We start from the raw sequence: 24,607 nt of genomic DNA, 5'->3' as shown, positions 1-24,607 counted from the left end.
CCAAATACTTGACCTAGAGTAAGTGGACTTATGCCCAAATGAGTTAAAAGAGAAACAATATCCATAAAACCATTCTTAATACCTAAGGACTAATATTGACCTTGATCTAGGATATTTTGTTTCATATGTGTGACTTGATTTAGTATTCATTTGAACAATACTATATTGGTTTTTGGCATCACATTGTGTATGTGAAGCTATGTGATTGTACCCAATTCCAGTATTGGTTAGAGGAGAGTGGCGTTCATTAATAATCTTCTCTAGCTATTCAGATGTCTTTACCCATTTGTTTATCTTCTCTGTTAGGCCCCTATACTACTAGTGTAACCCCTTATTGTTATTAGTACAACCCCCTTATTATATTGTTGTCCCCATGTAGTCCCCATATTGTTATTATTGTGCCCCATAGAAGTCCAAAATTGTTATTATTATGCCCTTACATTATTATTGTTATGTCGGCTCTGATTATATTATGACCCCTTAGACTCCTATATATAGAAAGGAGGTCTTGTCATTTGTATCATCCAAGAATTGTTCTTTTGTGTAATGAAAAGGAGGTTGCCCCCTCAAAGAGGCTGATTTCTAAGGCGTTCATCTATCTTTTCTATCTTTTTGTGAGCTGGCTTCATAACATTTGGTATCAGAGCTTTGGATTCTAGGGTTTTAATGCTCCAAACAGGTCATCTTGGAATTTTCACTATAATTGTTTCGCTACAAAGTTTAAGAAGCTACAAAAAAAACCGATTTGAGATGAAATTGGTCTGAATATTATGTCTAAATTTCATATCTTGTATCGCTATATTTGCGAAGATATGATCTGAGGAAGTTAGGGTTTTTTCAAACTCCAGAATTTCATCTAAAACAGGTCATTGTGGAATTTTCGCTATAACCTATTCACTACGAAGTTTTAGAAGATAAAACAAAAACCCCTTTCAGAAGAAAGTGGTCTAAACTTCGGGTCCAAATTTAAGATCTTGTCTCGCTATATTTTCGAATATATGATCTAAGGAAGTTAGGGTTTTTGCAGACTCCAGAATTACATCTTAAATAGGTGACCTAGGGAAAATCGTCATAACTTTCTCTCTAAGCATCAGATTGAAATTTCGTCAAAAGTTACAGAAAGAGGACAGCCTGTAGTTTTTTGTATATTAGTTTCAGGTACTAAGATCGAAACAGTGACACATGGCGCTTTTTACAAGTTCGCTCTACTGAACTAGTCTATAATTAGGTCACCGTGGGAGATTTGGCATAACTCTTCCTTGAAGAATCCAATTGGGATCAGACATGTGGAGTTAGAAAGAGGACTCAAAGTGTTATTACAGGCCAAAATTATAGAACCTAAAGATCTGAAATTACAAAGATATAGTCATTTCAAGATCAATATCTTAAAATCAAGAAAAAGCGAGATGAGGAAGTTTTATGACAAGGATCTGGTAAATTGGATACTATAGATGGAGAAATATTTTGATCTACATGGTATACCACTGTTACAAAAGGTAGTTATTGCATCTTCATATTTAGAACCAGATGAATTTTTATGGTATAAAGGGCTTTGTTCTCGTAAACCACTTGTTACATGGTCAATTTTCACAGAGGAATTGATAGCACATTATCAGGATACAAAGAGAAACACCTTCTCTAGCCAATTGATAAATATAAAGAAAAAGTGTTCAATGGCAGAGCACATTGAGGACTTTCAAAAATTGAATATAAAGGAAAATGATATTCCAAAGAAGCAGAGTATTGATTTCTCCATAGGGACTTTAAAGGATAACATTCAACATGAGGTTCATCTTTGGGAACCTGATTCATTGGAGAAGGAATTCAGGTTGACAAGAAATGTTGAAAGCAAAATTATGGCAGCAAGGAATTCTACCTCTCACAACTATAAAGATGGAAGTGTTGTTTCTCCTAGCCTTCCACAACCTACAAGGATGACACCACAACAATTGAAAGAAAAAAGAGAAAAAGGGCTTTGTTACAATTGTGATAACAAATACACTAAAGATCATAAGTGTGCCGAGAAGAAATTATTTTACATAGATTATGAAGAGGAGGAAGAAAAGGATCAACAAACATCAAAAGAAGAGGATATACACTAGGAACCAACCCCAGAGAAATAAGAAATGAATCCGACCATAACTTATAAAGAATTTGAAAGAATTACCACTCCTCAAGCTCTCAAGATAGAAGGACATATCAGGAATAAAAATGTTCAAGAAGTGAAAGATCACATCGAGAAAGAAGAAATGAATCCTAGCATATCTTGCAATGCATTGGCCGGAATTACCACTCCTCAAACTATCAAGATAGAAGGACATATCAAGAAGAAAAATGTTCAAGAAGTGAAAGATCACATTGAGCATGAAGAAATGAATATGACTATATCTTGTAATGCATTGGAAGAAATTACCACTCAAAATCTCAAGATAGAAGGACATATCAAGAAGAAAAAGGTTCAAGCAGTGAATGATCAAATCAAGCATCAACAACAAGTTCTCCAACTTTTAAAGGATAATGCCACTTTGGTGTAGAATCGAATGAAACAAGAGGCAGATCAACATCACAGTGAAAGAAGTTTTGATGTAGGCGATTGGGTATTTTTACGGCTACATCTCAAGCATGATATTGAATAGAAGGAAACGTTGGCAACACTACATGCACTTAAGAAAGGGTGACCTTACCTAATGGGAATACACTTCAAGGTAAAACTGGATCATGATAGTCTGAAATAATTTTTAGAACAAAGATTATCTTTAGAAGAAAAGAAAAAATGGGTCACAAATATGTTGGGTTATGATTTTGAAATCATCTACAAAAAAGGGAAGAAAAATGTTGTTGCAGATGCACTCTCAAGAAAGGATGAGGATTTGGAAGCATTTTTTTGTGCTATTTCTATTATCCAACCAGATTGGATAAACGAAGCAAGGGATGAATGGAAGAAGGATGAATAAGTGTTGCCACTTATTCAAAAGCTGCAAAAGGTCCCAGTTCAAACAATATTGCCAAAACTTGACGAGGAAGGAAAAATCATATTGGAACCTGGAGCAGTCACAGAAACAAGAACCCGACAGCTACGAAATCAATCAATTTCATAGTATCTCATCAAGTGGAAGAACTTACTCACTGAACATTCCACATGGGAGGACAAGAATTTTATACAGAAGCATCAAGAACTACTCAAGCGTTGAGGACAACACTTTTTGAAGGAGAGGAGCATGTTAGGTCCCTATACTACTATTGTAACCCCTTATTGTTATTAGTACAACCCCCTTATTATATTGTTGTGTCCATGTAGTCCCCATATTGTTATTATTGTGCCCCATAGAAGCATGCTATTCTTATTATTGTGCCCTTACATTATTATTGTTATGTTGGCTCTGATTATATTATGACCCCTTAGAATCCTATATATAGAAAGTAGGTCTTGTCATTTGTATCATCTAAGAATTGTTCATTTGTGTAATGTAAAGGAGGTTTTCCCCTCGAAGAGGCTTATTTCTAAGGCATTGATCTATCCTTTCTATGTTTTTTGAGCTGGTTTCATAACATTCTCATAATCTTCCTTTAGGGTCACAACTTCAGGATCTAATGTTTCCCAATGCTTTTCTTTTTCTTGAAGTTGTTTTCTTATGGTTTTTGTTCTTCTATTCATTTCTTAAACACTCACAAAGTGAGCTTATTTATATGCAACTCCTACTTATACATAGGGCTCTATTCACCCAAGTGAGGTCAACCTTCCAATGATACTAGCCCAGCATCTCAATACTAGACGTTATTCCAGTGTTCTCTTGAAAGTCAACAACTAAAATAGGCATGCACCACTACCCCCAAACTGATATTTGATGCTAAGTTCTTTTAATCTCCTCCATGAACCCCATAATTGAGATTGGTTTCTAACTAAAGAAAGATTCCATATAGTTAGCTACTGGATCATTGAAATAATGTGAAACATTTATCGCTATCTCCCTTTCTTGAATAGTTTCCAAGGAGGAATCTTACTGTAACCGGCAGCCACCGACATTGTTGGGCTCTTCAAATTTGGGATCCTCTTGAAGGAGTTACTGTTGGTAATCTTTTCCCCACTTGTTTGTAAGAATATCTCTTTGATAGTATGAAACAATCTCATCCTCCTCTAAATCATCTGAATCATAGATCAGAGAATCTTTATCAATTTTATTATCATCTTCTTGAACTTGTTCTCCATTTGAAGGATGTGGATCATAAACTAGAGAGTATTTATTAACCTCCTCATGGGCCTCCTCTTTTTGTGCAGCTACCCATAACTAGGATTGTTGTATTATGCTTTGTTTAACATCCCATCAAAGTCATATGAACCATAAGAAGGTGAATCATCAAATTCGGAATAATAATATGTCTGAGGGTCTATTCACAACTTTATAATGTCTCCTTCGTCCCTTTCTTGATTGCTGGGTGATCCTTCTTGATGAAAGTATATGTTTTCTTGGAGTTGAGCCCCACAAACATCTTCAGCAAGATCATTAACCTCATAAATATTTTCCAAAATCTTCAAATAGAGCATCGGGTGGATATAATATTTTGAAAAAAATATTAAATGCTATGTGAAATCTACTTAAGGAAGATATGTTGCCATGACGTATTGTTCTATACTAAACTCTAGCATCTTCATCTAAAGAATACATGAACAATTTAATTTTCACATCTTCAAAAACAATACCTACTTGTTCCACGCATTCATGAAAATCTTTGGGGTGTTGGTCCAACCTTCTATCAGTGTTTCCACTAAATCTAGGAAATAGGTATACCATTCATGAAATGAAGGGACATGATGGGGATAACTAGCAAAAGAAGAAAAATCCAGCGGAGAAAATTTGTTGGCGAAGAATGCAGGAATGGTGATTTTGAAAACCCCTTTAGGTGAGTGATCTCAAGTTCAAATGGAGGGGAAGTTTTCTGTTGTTTAGAATTAGATAAAGTATGAGACCTCTTTAAAGCCAGGATGACCAAATAAGGATATAAACAGTGGAGCCACCACGGTGTTTAAAATAATATTCAAATAGTGGAGTCGTCATGGTGAGAAATATTCAAACCACACTTCCCTTGCTCATCCAACAAAGGGAACGTAAATATTTTCATACCCAAAGAAAAATATTTTGATTCATTCGATTGTAACACCCCTAGAAAGATGTTGTCACTCGTAGAGACAACCTTTAGAGTTATAGAAGACCGGTACCTAGGAAATCTTAATTAGTTCTCTCAAATTTATCTTAAAGACTTATAGCACCATATTTTTTACATGTAATTGAAATAAGGTTGATTCACAACCATTCATAAAGATACAATGTATGAATCAATGTACATGTAGGGATACACAGGAAATCATCCTCGGTCGGTGGTGGAAAAATCAGATTGAGAGCTTGTAGGAAATCAATTATTAAGACAAATGTAATGGTAGAAGGCAGTAGACGAGAAATCCATCATACATAGCTTACGCGTTAAAAATTCTATGTATCTAGATTTAGAGAGAAATGGGAGTAAGGAAATACTTATGGAATGCTAAGATACATGGAGAATTTTTTAAATACTTTATTTCCACATCAACAAAGGTATTTTCCATCAACAACTTGATCTAAATGAATATGCATCTAATGAGAAATATGTATAGAAGCTACATGACATGAAATCTAAGAATAATATTTAACATATACAAAAACACAAAGGGAGATGAACATACTGCAATCCAATGATTAGCGCTCAGTATTTAGCACAAAAATAAAAATTCTCAGAATGGCTCAAAACCTGAAGGATTGCATACATCTTGGAAAAATATCCTAACGCATCTTGTTTCACTAAAAACCAAGTTCATATGAGGAATTTATTGAGTTTTGTTCGCTTTCCTAAACAGGTGAAATTTTGCAAAAAAAATACCTAGTCACTACACAGTCAGTAGTCCATACTACTAGCGTGGTAAGTGACTAGGCAGGTTCAACTTTTATCAACATTCAATCATGCTTCACCAAGTGTCACAGTGTGATTGGTTAAAATTCGGTGATGTGGTAGGTGCGTTGGTGGAGTTCTATTGATTAATTCTCGACCAATGAGAGAATTCCACGTGGCAAGCCCGGAGGCCACCACTTGGCACATCCTAACGGCCTAGGCAGAGGGCACAGTTTAGCAAATTTGTTATGGAGGCACCAAAGTTCGACCCTGCGACCTCCCCTCCACAACCAAAGCCTTCTACCATATCTATTATCATTGTTACTTAACCACTATAGACCTCCACATATATTTAACGTTTATTGTGTTGAGGGTTGGCAGTTCGGGGGGGGGCAGCCTGCAGGCCAACCCTCCCCATGTGAACACACCCACGGTGACCGCAAACAATTATGCAATTCGGTGGCTTCAACACTACAATGGTTATGGTAGCCATGTGAACGTTGACTCCGATGGTTACAGTGTAGGTTAGTTGAACTAGTGGCTAGCACTATGAAACTGTGATAGCTAACACCACATGTGACCCCGAATAAACCTTCGATGGTTAGAATTAGCCCTAACCTTTCAGTTATCACACTAATTGTAGATTACTAGATAATTAAACCTGTTTAATATTTAGTTAAAGTCAAGTTTAAAATGGTGGATTTTTTGTAGACTCTGCTATTTTTGGGCCTACCCCCAATTTTAGCGGCTCTAACTGGAGTTCTTCTAGACTTCGAGGAGGATTTGTAGGGAAAAACCATTTGAGCCATAATTAGAGCATTTTTCGACCAAATTGAGCTCAAGAAAAGGTGTTCCTAGATAATTTTGACATTCAGAACATATTGGTGTGGGTATCAGCAGAAGTATATCTTTATAAACATTATTGTTTTCCATATTGAGCTAATACAGAGGTGCAAGCCATAGAAGTTGGACCAAGGAGATGTAGCCCAAGAGTGGTGAACTCCTTCATCAAAACACTATGTTAAAGTGTTCAATTTATGGTTTGTTGTACTTTTTATTGCTATTGTTCAACATTATTCTTTTAACCTATTTTTTTGATGAATGTCACATTAAACTTGATGAAATTTACCTGATTCAATCACCAAACAACCTAAGGAAATATATGCATAGGATGAAATGAAGAAGCATGTTCTTATAAATATGTAATTTGAATTAGCACATCAAAACTAACATTCAATAATAGATGAATTTGGTGTCAGACCAAAGGTTTATTTGCTTGATTGCTTGTGTTTCGCACAAGTAGGGTTTTAATGGTTGCAAAATTGTGATGCTTACAAGGTTAAAGTTGCAGAAAGTAGAAGTGAAATTGTTGGTTGCAACTCTTCAGGTAATGCCCAGAAGAAGGAGAGCCACAAGGCCAAAATCTCCACCAACCAATGTTCCAATTTTAGCTTCACTTGAAACTCCTCAAGTTTTTCCTTCAACTAAGATTGAAGAGGTACAAGCAATACTAGTTTCTGAGCCTAAATCCAGAACCATTATGTCTGGATAAAGAGAGCCTGAAGGTCCTTCTAGAGAAGAGGAAGAATTTAAGAAATTTTTCTACACTTTAATTGAGATGGTTAAAGTCCTCTATGAAGACATGAAAACTAGAATGGTTGGAGAGAGTTCTAAGCCTCGACATGGAGAAGGAAGCTCATGAGACAAAAAAGATGATAAGAAGGATTCCAAGGGTAATGGAGGAAAGCCACCTCCATCTCCACCATACTCATCATCTTCCTCATCATCTTCATCATCCTCCACATCTCAAACATCTTCCACTTCCACCACCAAAACTATCCATTCTCATTCCCACACCCCAAAAGGAAAAACTCCCTTACTCAAACTCGACATTACGTTTGAACTTCCCATGTACAATGGTAAAGTGAATTTAGAAAGTTAGTCAATTGGATTAGATAATTGTAGGTATAATCCAGAATTCAGAACCTTCAAGAAGATGACATGAAGATCCAATTGGATAATTTAGGCTAGAAGGAGCAACATTAGTCTGGTGGGAAGAAAAGACTCAAGAGGGAATTTGAATTCATGGTGAGATATCCATTTCATGGGTTCAGTTTTTTTCCTGCAATTAAAATACAGTTTTACCCTTTAGCCTATATGCAAAAAGCCATTATGAGTTGGAAAAATTTTAGGTAGCAGGGCAGATGAAGGGCAGATGAGGGTAGTAAGAAGAAGTCATTCAAGGGTATGGAGAAATAGAAGGGGGGGAATGGAAGGGAATGAAGAATGCCAATGTGAAGAAAGAAGGGGAGAAAACCATATGCCAACATTGTTCCAAAGCCAGGCATGATGAAGGCCATTGTTGGAAATTACATCCCGAACTAAGGCCAAAGAAACAAAACAATAAGGGAAAACAAAAGATGACCGCTACCACACTACATGACCTTGGATTAGATTCTCGTGATGAGACCAAGATTTCAGCAATGGTCACAAAAGGGAAAGAAGTTGTTGCAGTCACTAGTTCTTCAAACAATCAAAACAACACTCCAAATGAAGAATCAAGAATAGAGTTGTTTCATGTAAGGGTGATTTCAAATCATACAAAGATTGATGCATTATTTGATAGTGTGTCACAATCAAACTTAATTTCAGAGGACTTGGTCAAAAAGCTCAACCTTGAAATTGTACCTCATCATAAGCCATATCCACTGAGTTGGATAGTCAACAATGAAAACTTATAGGTTACAAGGAAGTGTTCATTCAAGTTCGCCATTACATAAAAGTTCATTGATGAAGTTGAGTTAGATGTACTTCCACTTGGCATCTCAGGAATCACTTTGGTTAGTCATTATTTGTATGATAGGAAAGTAGTATTTTATCGCCATGAAAAAAAATACTTATTGATCAAGAATGGGGTGGAGTACATTGTGAGATCCAATTGCAAAAAGTTGAACATTTCTTTGGTTAATGCAGGGCAGATGAAGAGACTAGTAAATGCAAGTAAAAAATTTTTGCTTCTCATGATCAAGAAAAATAATGATATTGATTATGAATCTTTGGAAGGTTGTGATGACAAATTGAAATCTGATTTGTTTGATGTGGTAAGAAAGCATGGTGAGATGTTTCAGGAACCAAAGGGGTTACCTCCCAAGAGGGGAATTCAGCATGAGATACAGCTGCAGCAAGATGTTCCACTTCCAAATATTGGCATGTATCGCATGTCAATTATTAAGAGCATGCAAATGAAGAAGAAAAGTCAACAATTTCTTAACAAAGGTACCATATGCCCATCTACTTCACCAAGTGGTTCACCCATTGTTTTGGTGCCAAAGAAGGATGAGACTTGGTGCATGTGTGTGGATTTCCATGCATTGAAAAAAATCACAGTAAAGAATCATTATCCCCTCCCAAGAATAGATTATTTTCTTGATCAGTTGAGGTATGCAAAGTATTTCGCTAAGTTAGACTTAAGAAGTGGTTATCATCAAGTTAGAATAGTTGAAGAGGACATTTGGAAAACCACATCTAAAACTAAACAAGGATTGTTTGAGTGGTTTGTTATGCCTTTTGGTATTACAAATGCTCCAGCTACTTTCATGAGAGTTATGAATGAGGTATTGAGACCATTTCTAGATGACTTTTTCATTGTGTACTTAGATGATATACTAATATTCAATAAATCCAAAGATGAACATGTCATGCATGTAAACAAAGTACTTTATGTCTTGAGAAAAGAAAAGTTCTTTTTAAATATGTCGAAGTGTGAATTAAGCAAGAATTCTTTGGTATTTTTGGGACACATTGTTGGAGGAGTTAAGCTGAAGATTGACCCCTCTAAAGTTAAGGTCATTCTAAACTGGCCCAAGCACAATACAGTTATGAAGGTAAGAAGATTTTTAGGGGTAGCACAATATTGGAGGAAGTTTATTGCTAATTTTTCTTCCTTTGCAGCTCCATTACATGCATTGACAAGTGTCAAGAAAGTCTTCCATTGGGGAGATGTACAGTGGAAAAAATTTGATGCTTTGAAGCAAAATATCAGTTCAACACCGGTATTGTCTCTTCTAGATCTTAGACAGCCAATTGAGATTCAAACAGATGCTAGTGATTACGCCATTGTAGAAGTTCTTATGTAGCATGGTAAGCCCATTTCATTTCATTTTGAAATTTTTAATGGAGTTGAAACTAACTATCCCACTTATGACAAAGAACTTTACACATTGTTACAAAGTGTCAAAAAAATGGAAACACTACTTGACGGGAAAGGAGATCATTATCCATACCGACCATCAACCATTGCAGTGCTTACAGTCACAGTCAAAGTTGCAGCAGTCATGACATTTCAGATGGATGGGTTTTCTACAACAGTTTCATTTGGTTATCAGGTACAAAAAGTAAATCTACAAGAAGGTAGTTGATATTCTTTCAAGGCCTATTGTAAATTCATCTGTTATACTCAAGTATAATTCTATTTTACATGAAAATTACACTGAACAACATGCAAATGATAGTAACTTTCAAGATGTGTATGGGAGCTTGAGTCAAGGAGACCAAATTGAAGAGTTGGATTATCAAGTACATAACAGTTTGTTGTATCATTTGGGCAAGTTGTGTATTCCATAGGAAGAAAGAAATAGTATCATAAGGGAGGTGCACACTTCATTGATTGTTGGACACTTTGGTGTAGGCAAGACAATAGCGAATATAAAAAGGTATTGTTATTGGTCACGCATGTTTGATAATGTTTCTCATTTCATAAGAGGATGTTCTTTGTGTGAAACTAGTAAGCCTAGTAATAGGAAACTAGGATTGTACACTCCACTTTCGGTACCTTCATGTCCATGGGAGAGTATTTCAATGGATTTTATAGGAGGTCTTCCATTTTCAAGGAAAGGTCATGATTAGTTATATGTACATGTAGATAGGTTCAACAAAATGTGCATATTAACACCATGTAAAAATCAAATTACAGCTGAACAAACAACTCATATTTTCTTCCAAAACATCTGGGTTCATTTTGGTCTTCCTACTTCTATTGTAAGTGATCGAGATTCTAGATTTGTTGGGAATTTTTGGTCAAATTTATGGGAGATGATGGACACAAAGTTGAATAAGAATACAACCTTTCATCCACAAATAGATGGAAAAACCGAGGTGATCAACATAACAGTCATTCATCTTCTTAGAGGATATTGTAGCAAACATCCCAAGTTGTGGGATGAATAGTTGCATGACATACAACATGCATACAAAAGGGCAAAGCATTCTTCCACAAACACATTGCCATTTGAGGCATGTTATGGGTACTTTCCAAGGTCACCATTGGAGTTCATCTTTGAGAAAGATGTACCCATTGATGGTCACAGTGACGTCGATAAGGCAAGGAAGTTCATAGAGAAAATTCAGTTGATGCATCATATAGTGTAGGAACAACTTGAGAAAAGTCAAAGCAGCTACAAGACAAGGCATGAAAAACACCAGGTTTGTCGCAAATTTCAAGTTGGAGATGAATTTTGATTATATATTAGCAGAGAGGTACTTCAAGGGGAAGGTAAAAATCTTCATCCAATCTGTTGTGGTCCTTTTAAAATTCTAGAAAGGATTGGTAACAATGCGTTTAAGCTTGATTTTCTTCCTTATATGCAAATATATTCTGTTGTTAATGTTGAGAATTTGAGATTGTTTGAGACTCCTTTGATTCATGATCAAGGAGAGAATATTCAATTACCATCAATAGATGATTTCTTGCCAGAACATCTTGATGAACTTCAGCATGATCTCATACTTGATAGAAGAACTAAGACTTCGAAAAGAAGGAATGTTGAATACCTTAGAGTGGGAATCAAGGGAAAAAAGAATTCTAAAGCCAAATGGTTGCAGATCAATAAGGTAGGGGAGTTTTACCCTCACTTGCTGAACAATTGATAGTATCCTTTGGGGTCCAAAAGCCTTCTAGTGTGGAGGAACGATACGACGCTCAGTATTTAGCTCAAAAATCAAAATTTTCAGAATGGCTCAAAACCTAAACAACCACATACGTCTCGGAAAAGGGATCCTAACGCAACTCATTTCACTAAAAACCGAGTTTGTATGAGGAAGTTATTGAGTTATGTTCACTTTGCTAACATGCAAATTTTTCCAAAAAAAATGCCTAGTCACTGCACAATCAGCACTCCGTACTGTTGACGTGGCAAGTGACTAGGAACGATCAACTTTGGTCAATATTCAATCACGCTTTGCCAATTGTCATAGTGTGATTGGTTGTAGTTTGGTGATGTGGAAGGTGCATTGGAACAGTTCTATTGGTTAATTCTGGACCAATGATAGAATTCCACATGACAAGCCCAGAGACCGCCATGTGGAACCTCCCAATGGCCTAGGTAGAGGGCACAATTTAATAAAAAATTTATCGAGGCATCAGCATTTGACATTACGACCTCCCCTCTATGACCAAAGCCTTCTACCATCTCTGATATCGTTGTTACTTAACCACTATAGACCTCCACATATATTTAACGTTTATTGTGTTGAGGGTTGGAAGTTGGGGGGGCTAACCCACAGGCCAGCCCTCCCCATGTGAACACACCCATGGTGATCGAAAATAGTTATGTCATCCGACGGCTCCAACATTGCACTGGTTAGTGGAGCCCCCATGTGAACACAAATCATAACGGTTAAGGTTACCGCAACTACCGGCGCTCCAACACTGCAACAATTATCGCAGCCATGTGAATGCAAAATCTGACGGTTACGGTGGAGGTTAATTGAACTAGCATCCAGTGCTATGGAACTACAATGATTAACACCACATGTGACCCCGCATAAACCTTTGATGGTTACAGTTAACCCTAATCGTGCAGTTATCACACTAATTGCAGATTAGTGGATAATTAAACATATTTAATATTTAATTAAACTCAAGTTTAAAACAATGGATTTTTGGTAGACTCCACTTTTTTTGGGTCTGCCATCAATTTTAGCAACCCTAACTAGAGTTCTTCCAGATTTGGAGGAGGATTTGTATGGAAAAACTGTTTGAGCCATAACTAGAGCATTTATCGACGAAATTGAGCTCAGGAAAAGGTGTTCCTAGCTAATTTCGACATTTTGAACAGCTTGGTGTAGGTATCACAAGTAGTAGAGCTTTGTAAACAATATTTTTTCCATATTGAGCTAATACAGAGGCCCAAGCCATGGAAGCTAGACCAAGGAGATGTAGCCTAGGATAGGTAAACTCCTTCATCAAAACATTGTGTTAAAGTGTTCAATTAATGGTCTATCGTATTTTTTATTGTTGTCTTTTAGCATTATTATTTTAAGCTATTTTTTCTCATGAATGCCACATTAAAATTGATGAAATTCACCTATTTCAATCACAAAACAACCTAAGGAAATCTATGCACATGAAGAAATGAACAAGAATATGTTTATAAATCTGTAATTGAAATTAACACGAAAAAACTAACATTCAATAACAGATCATCTAGTAAGTTGGAATCACGAGAAATATCCCACTAAGTTTCTGAGAAATGTGCATACATCAAGATTGATAACACTACCTTCATGAAAATAGGAAAAGGCCCTTTCCAAGAGTTCTTTCCAAAAATTCTAAACCTTGTTAAGTGTTTCTTCGCTCTATTTATAATGAGAGGGGAGCTCTGAACAAAAATTAGAAAATATCTAAGTCAAACCTTAGATATATGATCGACTAAGTGTCTCGACATGCCATGGATCTACTGCCCAAAATGATTACAACAGATTTGATTGCTTCTTTAAAATGAAACGAGGTAAAAAATAAAAATAAAAACATGGGAAAACTAAATGATGACCATTACAAAATATATCTCCATGCAAATTCATGTGATTGTCTTTGATCAGGCCACGCTTTTTCCATGATGTTCCCCCTCTGTTACTAGGCTATTTTACCTACCATTTTCTCATTAGCTTCTTGAATTCCCCACTTTCTGGAACTCGGAGCGATCAATTGCCAGTTTATTGTCATAGTGCTGAAAAAAATCGACATGGAAGTCTTTGATTGCTTGACTGCGTGCAGCTCCATGTAGAGAAATTAATTCTCAAGTGAACTGAAAACTTCTTCCTAAGTCCCATACCTCCATTCATCTCACTGAAGACATGCGCCAGAGCACAAAGATGTCTTGTATCACATCAAGGCAGACCTAGGACTCTTTCCTACATTCAATCTTGTACCGTGCTTATCAGAAAAATTCCATATCACAATCTTCACAATAGTGTAGTATTCTCATTTTCTGATTTCCTACCTCCTCTATGATGAGCTCCATCCACTTAGTCCTTTCTACATTTATCACCATAGTATAGAGGGTCGTGACCTGCTACTTAGCCTTAAGGTGCTATAGCAGTTTTTTCTCACTGGGGGATATTTTTCCTTTGTTAAGTGCTTAGCACTCTTGGTTCTTTAAGTCCTTGCTGACCATGCACTAGCCAAATATCATAGCCCCTCTCATTGAAAGTTTCAAATCGGGGATTTAACTTCGAATTTGTGATATTCCCACTTCCGATATAGCCCATAGCTCTTGGTGGTCGGCCCTAGATCCAGGCATTTAGTTCTTTGAGTCTTCTCCACTATGGTACTAGCCCAATATCATATCCCCCTTATAAGAAATTTTTCAAGTATCAAGTGTTACAAAGTGTTTACATCCTCAACCTATGATATGTGATCTCTGATATGATGTTATAACTCCACGTGGCACCTCATGAGTTGTGACACATTTCACCTAGACTTCTCCCCTTAGGTCCCCTCAAAATGCCAAAACTACTTGCCATGTGTCCTTCCATACTGCCACATCATGCTGATGTCAGATGCCACTGTAGCTTTATCAGAACCAATCATATGCAGCCATGTGTCCTGCTATAGGAGAGAGAAAAGGACTCACCCACCTTTGGTTTTCTGATGAAATCCTTTCTTAATCCTTTAGCGACATTCCCAATTGTTTTTAACACTATCAGCGGTTTACCCATGTTGTAAATTTTAAAAGGTTCTCATGTTTAGAATTTTCGATTCTCTGATCGTCGATGCCTTGTGCTTCAATGTGCTTATCTCCTCCAAGCTCTCATGTTGTGACCGTCAATCTTCGATGTCTCTAGACCTTCGATATCCGATGTGTCTATATGCTTGATGCTCTGATGTTGCAATGCGCTCATATGCCCAACCTCCAATATGTGATCACCGATATCTATGATGCTCTGATGTTGCGATCACCAATATCGCTAGACCTCTGATATGCGATCGATGATATTCTTTCCTTTCTAAGGCTTTAATCCTTAAAACTTCATCAGACCATATCGTTTGATCTAGGAGTCCACTTTTGTACTTCCATATGTTGTTGGAAAGCTTGTTCGGGGAACATTCTACTAGAGAGGGTCTGATGTAGGTGTTGAGTCCTTATGTGGCTTGGAAGACGACTGCAGTATTTTCTTCTATTTTGCATTCTTTTGACATCATTTGGCATCATTTGGCAGTAAGTGATAACACTTCCCATAGGGTAACAATAACATATATAATTATTGGCCTCTGCATAGGGCTGAGAGTGATAAATATATGTTCGACCACCACCACAAGGATAATTATGTTTCTCGGGCTCTTCCATAGGTTTAATGTGAAATTTATACTACTTGGCCTCCACCATATTGTAGGAGTGATAACTATATGCTTGACCTCTACCATAGGGCCATGATGATAAATATAGTGCACGACCTCTCCCACAACGTCAATGTGATAACAATACTACCCAGTCTCTGGCATAGTGATAGCTATGTTTCTTAGCCTCTACCATAGGGTTACTATGAGAACAATATTCTTGGTTTCTTTGATAGGGTCACTATGATAGCTATGCTACTTAGCCTCCACCATGGGGTCATTGTTTTAGTGATACTACCTAACCTCCACCATAGTTCTAACTATGTTGGTTGGCCTCCACAACTAGGTTAAAGCAAACTTAGAAACCATTCATCCTAAATATGTACCATCATGAAGAAACCAAACGAAACAAAAAAAAATAATAATAATAATTATTCAATTTGATTACAGGCATTCGATCCAAAGCACATATGACAATGATATTTAATCACCAAAAATCTTCATGTACATGTACTAAGCCATATGAGACACTATATTCATAGTGCTCAAGCCATGGAGGGTTGACCAAATTTTCCCGAAAGGAATCATATTTTACGTAATTTTAAAATGAATAGGGTCGATGTCATATGTCCATGTGTCAATACATAATAGGCTTCGAGGATTTGGTTAGATCCCATGTTGTTTCCATTTAATATATCTCTTGGTCTATGGGAAATACCATTGATTGAACTAAAAATTTCATTCCATTTAATGGCATTAACTAGTGTGCTACTTCCATGCTTTAGACCATTTATCCATTGAGGCAATGGTGAATCTACTCTAGACTTTCACAACATTTAAGAAAATCAATTTTTGGGTTTTTGACCTATAGTTTGGCCTTTTCATTTTTTCCCCAACTAAAGTTGATTTTCAACAAGCCATAAATTTTTGCCCAGGAGGAGTTTTTCTGAGAATAATATATTGTTGGAAAGGTATCGATGAGAATATGAAACCATGCTACTTTTAAGATATTTTTAGAATTTTAACTTATCCAAAAAATCATATAACTTCAAGTACTCATATCCTCATGTAATGATACCTTGCGAAAGATCATGCTATCATACTTCTTCATGAAGATCTCTGTTGATTTTTTGATCTCCAAGGATGGTTTTATTGTTATTGTCCATACATTTGCTTTGACATCAATGAAATATTATCTTCATCAATGCAAATCCTATGTGCAATAATTCCCATGTATGATATTTCTTAATTTTATCAAATTCCTCATTCACAGATTTTACCCAATGCTTATCTTAACTTGCTTGGGTAAGATATTTTGGCTCACTCATCGATAGGATGGAAATATTTTATCGACTAGAAGTGTCCATTAATATTTTTAGAGTTTGAACTCTAATTTCCTTATCGCCAACATTCTGGTTTGTAGGGTGATGATTTTGTACATACGATGAGTGGGTTTTTGGGTGAAAACACTTTTCCTACTCTTCTTCTTCATCTCATGATTATTCAGTGCAATCTACTTCATCTTCATTGTTGGGCTCATTAAGGTATGAATCTTGGATTTTGGCTTTTGATTAGTAGCTCCTCATTAACCTTTACATCAATGCAGTTAATTATTTTACAAATCCTTTTATTATAGCATGTATATCCCTTTATTTTGTTGGAATATCTTAAAAATATTCCTTCATCATCCCTAACATCAAACTTGCCTAATTTTTCATCATTATTTTAAATGTAGAATTTACTGCCAAACAATTTGAAGTCGTTTATTGTGGTGGTTTTCTATTGCACAACTCAGATGGAGTCTTATGATTGTTTAGTATAATATGAGAATTATTTAAAATATGTGTTGTTGTATGAATATCTTTGGCCTAAAAGGTTTTTTGCAAATTTCTTTCATCCATCATTGTTATAGCCAATCACTATACTAACCTATTTTATCTTTTAGATATACCATTTTGTTTGTGGGGTGTTAGAAATGGTGAACTATCACTTTATGCCATGGTCTTCATATAAATTGCTAAACCTTTTTGAAGTAAACTCTCCACTTGGATTTCACCTCACACACTTTGTTCTACAATCAGTTTGATCCCAACAATGGCTTTAAAAATTTTAAACATCTTGAATGCTTCAATCTCTCCTTTAGAAAGGCCACCCATGTAATTCTAATGTAATAATTAGTTATGAGAATGAAGTATATATTTCCACTTGTAGTCTTGGTACTGGTAGGTCCACATAAATCCATGTGGACAAGTTGAAGTGACCTGCTATATTAATTATCTTTAGTCTTGAAAGGAACTTGTACTTTCTTTTTTATTGGCATGATCTGTTGATAGTATTGGATGGATTTGTAAACCTTGGAAAATCGTTCACATCTCCCTTTTTTCTAAGTTTTATGACATGATTAAATTTAGGTGACCAAGTCTTTTTTGATAACCAACTCTCCTCATGCTTTCCAAAATAGAAATTTTCATTATCTTTCCTTTAGTATGTACAAATTGTTTGAGGTTCTCACACCTTTTTCTATTACTTTTCCCATGTTTTTTGATTTTATCTCACATAATTTGGGTCCAAATTTAACATCAAAACCTTGGTCACACATTTGACTCACACTTTAAATATTATGCTCAAGTCATTCTATAAAGACAACATTCTAGGCTTTACCTCTTCCATTGTCGAAGGTTATTATTCTTTTACCTTTCATATTTCTTAGTGCATCATTTTACAAAAATGAAAGTTGCCTTCTTTTGATTTAGTGATAATAATTTTATCTTATATCCAGTCATGTGCTTGGAGCATTCACAATGGAAAATCTAGTGACCCACTTGATTTTGAGCATGTTACACAATGCCACATGCTTCCTTGTTTTTATCCTTTCTCTTTCTTTATTTTTTTTACTCTATTTGAGTTTCTTTAATCTGAGGAGTTATTCTCATATTACTTATCCTACACTCAACAACTTTCTTTCCATAATGGTGACAATAGTAACATATACATCATAAAATGATGGTGCATTTTTTTTGCTACCCCTGATACTATTTTTTTTGGATTTACAAATCTGCCACTTCTGTGTGACTGGAAATACTCATTTATACTATTTCATAACCGATAATTCTCAAGATAATCTGTACAATATATAGCTTTGTTTCCCAAAAAAAGTACAAGAAAAACAAAAATCATTGAGAATACTTTAGTACCTAAAAACAAATTTCCTGTTTCGATGTGATCTATTGATTCTTGAATAACTTTATTTGTGATAGGGATTATTCCATTCATGATTCCTTGCTCATTCCATGTGTTTGTTTAAATTATTATTTTGAAACTGTAATTGTTATTGAGATGGATTATTTTCCTTCACTTTTCTTCGTTGCTGAATTGATTTTAGTGCATTTTGTGACTAATCCTTTGACTATTTCATCATATCTAATTGTTCCTTTAGATTTGTTAAACACACAAGAATAATGGAAAACAAATAATATAATCATTGAATTCATTACTATTCGTAATAATGTACAAGTCTAGTTACTCTTCGTTTCATATTCCAAGTGGTCTCTTGGACTCCCTTTGACTGGTCAACTTCCACACCATAACCCTTAGCATATTAGGTGCCTAACATCCCCCCGCCCCTTAATCCGAAGGGGTATATACGAGTCTAAGAAGAGAGCTCTAATACAAAAATAAAAAAATGCATGACATCAATAACCTAAATGTGCTCTCTGAGATGATGGCATAAGGTGGGGGAACTTGAGGTCTTAACAGGCAATGGTTTAAGGATGAACACCAACACTAGAATTCTTAGTGCAGTTATGTTGAGATGGCGAATTTTCGCTATACCGACAAGAGGAACTAACCCGATCATAGACCCCAATTAGATCTGCTTTCATTTGGGATGGCTAGCTCTAACAGGTTTTAAAGGATCCCATAAACTGTTAAAGGTGTTGAGAAATTGCTTCCTGGAGGAAGACTTCAATTTAAATCAACAAAAGAAACAACTAACCTATATGTATCAAATCTTATCTACACTACTTCTAACTACTCTAGTCTAGTCCTAACTATCCTAATCTATCCTACAGGAGCGTAACGAAAGAGGTTAAACATGATATATAGATTCCAAGTTCAAAATAATCAATTACTGGTTCACATAAGAACAAAGTTGAATTAAATCCTAATTGTAATCAATTTACTCATACAGGAATACACATTCATTTCAATACAAATAAAACTTGCAAGTGATGTTTAATATGGTTTCGAATCAGCAACTGCTCATGAGTTAATGATGATATTGAATCATAATCAAATAACTAGGACTAATCATGAACTATATGTTATCAATATGCACAAAACAAAACACATCTATATTCATGTTAGAAATAACATCCTGATTCTAAACACATGAAATAAGCGAAAAATCAATCTCAAAAGGCTCCTTCTAGCCCACAACAGTCTTCTTTATTAGCACAATAAATAAATAGCTATTTTTTCCAAAAGAAAAAAAGCCCTCTCCTGCTCTCCAGAGGTGATATTTATGCAACAAGAAATGACCCTCGCTCTTCCATGACTTTTCACCTCCCCTCTTTTCATTACACAGATCAACATATATAGATGAGAATGGTTGGTGAAACTGCTGACACGTCGAGGTCACCTTTGCTAGAGCGTTCTACTTCTTGGAGGAATGAATGGATGCCGATGGAACAGAGAATGACTGCGTATCATTTCTTTTCACTTGTGTGGAGTGGCTATTATTCCCTATCATTTCCTGAAGGAAACGTAAGATGTTGCGCTCATCATCCCACATCTGGCATGCTTTGAGGTGTATCTGGAGGAAATGACATCTTGATGGATCAATGTTGCCATGAGTGCTTCAATTTTTCCTCTCATCTCTTGATCCTCACCTACAGAGGTATTTAATCATTAGCTATGGAAATAAAAAATATAACAGAAATGCTTAAAAACACAAACCTTTCCTTTATTAAAACTTTCATAAAATCGCAAGGAATAAATGTGAAATAATCAGCCCCTGGTTCAGCTAGGGTAGTGAAGTGATCAAGTTGCAATCGCACATCATAGTGGTCATTCACAATGCAACATCCCCTTGGTTTCACTGATTGCGATATGCAATGGCCAGAAGCAGATTTTCCTTCGGAAACTTGGCCCATAACATTATATCGAATACACAGGAAAACATAGGAAAACCTGCGGCCATTCTTCAAACATTATGCACCCAGGGCTATAACCATCGTCAGGTCTGCTAATCACATCGCACCTTATGTTTAAGCCTTGGGCTCTGCCGATTGCACTATGCAATTGGCCAGACCCAAAATATATATGTGCTGTAGTTGATAGCTCCGACGGGTCTGCCATATGGGATTTTCCTTTGAAAACCGAGATTGCAACATTTTATCAAAACCACGGGAATACACGGGAAAACTACATCTGATCACAAGGCCGGACTTCAAATACCATAAACCTGAACGTATAATTATTTCTGGGTCCGCCATATCACGGCACACCTTATATACAACCCTTGGGTCTGTCGATTGCGACATGAGATTAGGGAAGTAGACCCAATAATGTATGTATTATACTTGATAGTCTTGTTGGGTCAGTTGTATTGCATTGGCCTTATGGCCCGGCTTTGACTCCCTCTGATTGCGATATGCGATGGGGATCCGGACCTGATATATATATATTGTGGTTAATAAAGCCATCAAGTCCGGTAGACAGTGGTGCACCATATATATATACCCTTGGACCTGGCTGATTGCGATATGTGATGGGGCTCTGGACCCGATATATATATATATATATATATATATATATATATATATATATATATATATATATATATATATATATATATATATATATATATATATATATATATATATATATATATATATAGATATAGATATATATTATGGTTAATAATGTCGTCGGGTCCGGAGTATAGTGTTGAACATTACGCCTTAGTGTTGATTGTGATAGGCGAAAAAGGGTGAGTTATGAATGTTTGTGAATCATTTCCATTGTGAAGAGTTATAATGGAAATAAAGGTGTGATAGAAGGTTTTTGAGGATTGAAAAAGTCCTGATGAAGGAAATGAATGAAGGGCTAGGCGGAGTCATGAATGAAACATGCAATAGGGAGTTATTAAGGGGGGTTTAACCATGAAGATTTGACTCCGCAAAGAGTTAAAGTCTCTGGGATAAAAAGGATTATTCGGAGAGGTGAAAGATCGACTTTTAGGGGACCCATTCAAAATTGCTACCAAGGTAGGTTTTAATAGGGTGGTGGTTGTGGCCACAACAAATGGCGAACCACTGGGTGAACCAGTTATCTTTGTTTCCAAATAAACCTTGGATCAATATAACATCAGGGTGTTAAGATAAACTTGAAATGGAAACTATATAGACAGACAGGCATGGGTTCCACTTCAACATTATTTGCTACAGGTGGGATAAAGACAAATAGCTTCTACTTGCTGATAAGGCTTTGACAGGCATTCTCCAATGGTAGTATTATGGGATTTCTTGACCTTCATTTACCTATTTTTTACATTCAAAATCCTTTCAAGGCCATCACCGGTCTTCCAATTCCTGTTTAGGTGTGTACCTCAGCTCTTTATTGCATCATCAAACTTGATGTAGATATGTTTATCTTCACTTTATATAAGAATTTCAGCGTTATATTTTCATATGATTGAATAAGGCGTAGTCATGGATCATGCCATATTCTTAAACCACTTAAGCAAGGTTGGGCTTGCTCTGTCAACTGATACTCTGAGCCCAGCAATAGTCCCTACTCCAACTGGCTTCCCAAACAACCTGTCCTTCCAGATTGGCACAAGGACTCAACATTTCATTTTCTTTCAAATAAGTCCTTCCAGTTTTAGGAACAAGGACTAGAGCACAATTGGATTTTCCACAGGGTATATGATAGTGAGCTTAGCCCATGAAAGGAGGTTTACTTCTAGATGACAGGTATTGGAAAACTTAGTGTGGTGGATGGAACCAATGGTGAATCACTGCAAACCTTACAGGCAAGTATAGGCTAGGTCTGAGTGCGATATTTTAAAAGAAATGCAGTGTTCCACCATGTCAATCCCACTATGGTTACACATTTTTTGTTTTATAAAGATGCCCCTACATGTTCCAGGTATCCAGGTTATCAACATATCTTACCTAGTTCCCAATAGATGTTAATGAGTGGCTTCGATTTGAATTCCACAATTGATTTTCACGTTCTCACAGGCTCATTGAAAGTTTATTTGATTTTCAAGGCAATGATGAATTTAGGACCAACAGACTTCATCAACAGGTTAACGAGGGAGGCCAGAGCTAAAGGTGATGAATGAAGGCAATCTGGAGAAATTCATAGAAGTGAAAACAATAGTGGAGGACCGAAATTTTTTGGCTGAAAAGGAAAGAAATTCAAAAGGAAAATAAACTATGCGGAAATAATAAGAACGGAAGGGATGAAAAGATAAATAAGCTAACAGAAAAAATAAAAATGAATCCTAACCTACTCAAGAAGTAACCACCATGTGGTGGTTACTGGAAGTATCTCTTAAGATGTTGGCCATTAACAGGGAGTTTTTCAGTGTCTCCCTATAAAGTTTTCAATCTATAAGTCCCCTGAACAATTTTCTCCTCAATTTGGAATGGGCCCAGCCATAAGGGTTGGAATTTCATGTCTTTACCTTTTGGCTCATTCAACTTGTCCCATTTCAGGACTAGCTCCCCTACCTGGTAATCTTTATCTCCTGCCAGATGGCGAACAAACCATCTCTTCACAATCATTTGGTGATTTCTTAATTTATTTCTGGCTTTATCTCTCAATTCCTCCAGCCTCACCAGTTGGTTGATCCTTTCTTGAAGTAAGGCTAAAGGGGTCCCTCTTGAAGCTTGGGAGAGCTGTAAGGAGGGAAGGGTAGATGTCCCAACCTTCTGTGCCATAACTAGTTTTCTTTTGCCTTGCCTAGGTAACATTATTCTTGGTCACCTTTTGATATATACATATTGCTCGGGGTTCTTGTTCCTTTTATTATGGTATTCCTTTGTTAAGTTCACGAACCACACATTTTTGTGATCAGAATACTACCTCATTTCTTTGATCAAACATTTGGCTAACACTCAAAAAATTATGCTTTAGCCCATAAACATACATAGCATTACCAACTTTAACTTTCTCTTTTAGAAAAACAATACCTTTACCCTTAATGATAGCAAGTGAGTCATTTTCAAACGTGACATTCTTTTCCTTTTCTAAGGAAATGTATGAAATAAGTTTATCTTTATCACCATTAATGTGCTTCGAGCATCTGCTATCAATGTACCATTGATATTCTTATCCTTGTGGAAACAATGCTATGCCATAACTTTTAGATTGTAACAACTTCCTTTTCCATACCTTACAATTTGTTGATATTTGTTCCTTTCCAGATGTCGGATGTAAGTTTCTCCTGCATTCAGATTAATCATGTCTAAAGTTATTGCAAAATGAGCATTCAATTTCATCTATAAGAGGTGAGAAGATATTATAAGTGTTCTTTTTTATTTTTGTATCATTCCTTTGATTTCTTGCTTCTCTAGTCATGATAGTTTTGTATGCAACACATTGAGCATCCTTATGATCAAAATTATGACATGAAAAGAATTGTCCATTAAGGAAGAAATTTTTGTGATCATAGAATCTTTTGGTGTTGTTTAGCTTTTGTTTGGTGATTCTATTGTTGTTCATCCTTAGATTGGAGTGAACATGATTTACTTGTGGAATTCCTTTATTATTTTGCTGAGGACTGAAGCTTTGCTCACTGGTTTTTGTTGCATTAATAAAGCTTTGCTAACTAATTTTTCACTGCATTACTGAAGCTTTGGTGACTAGTTTTCGCTCCATTTCGATAGCTTCTGGTGGTGGCTAAAGACTTTTTTGTTTGAGATGTTTCTCTAGTGTATCCAAGACCTGTCTTCATAAGAAGAGAGTGTTGTACCTTGATAATTTCATCTAAGGTTTCAAATCCTTTAGCAAATCTAAGATTCATATTTTTTATTTTCTCAAGTTCCTTTCTTAGACTTA

The sequence above is a fragment of the Pinus tabuliformis genome, chromosome J (assembly GCF_031772625.1).
Source record: "Pinus tabuliformis cultivar Carrire ecotype Pingquan chromosome J, CPIR1, whole genome shotgun sequence".
In the NCBI taxonomy this organism is placed as follows: domain Eukaryota; kingdom Viridiplantae; phylum Streptophyta; class Pinopsida; order Pinales; family Pinaceae; genus Pinus; species Pinus tabuliformis.
Note: the sequence above shows the minus strand (reverse complement) of the source record.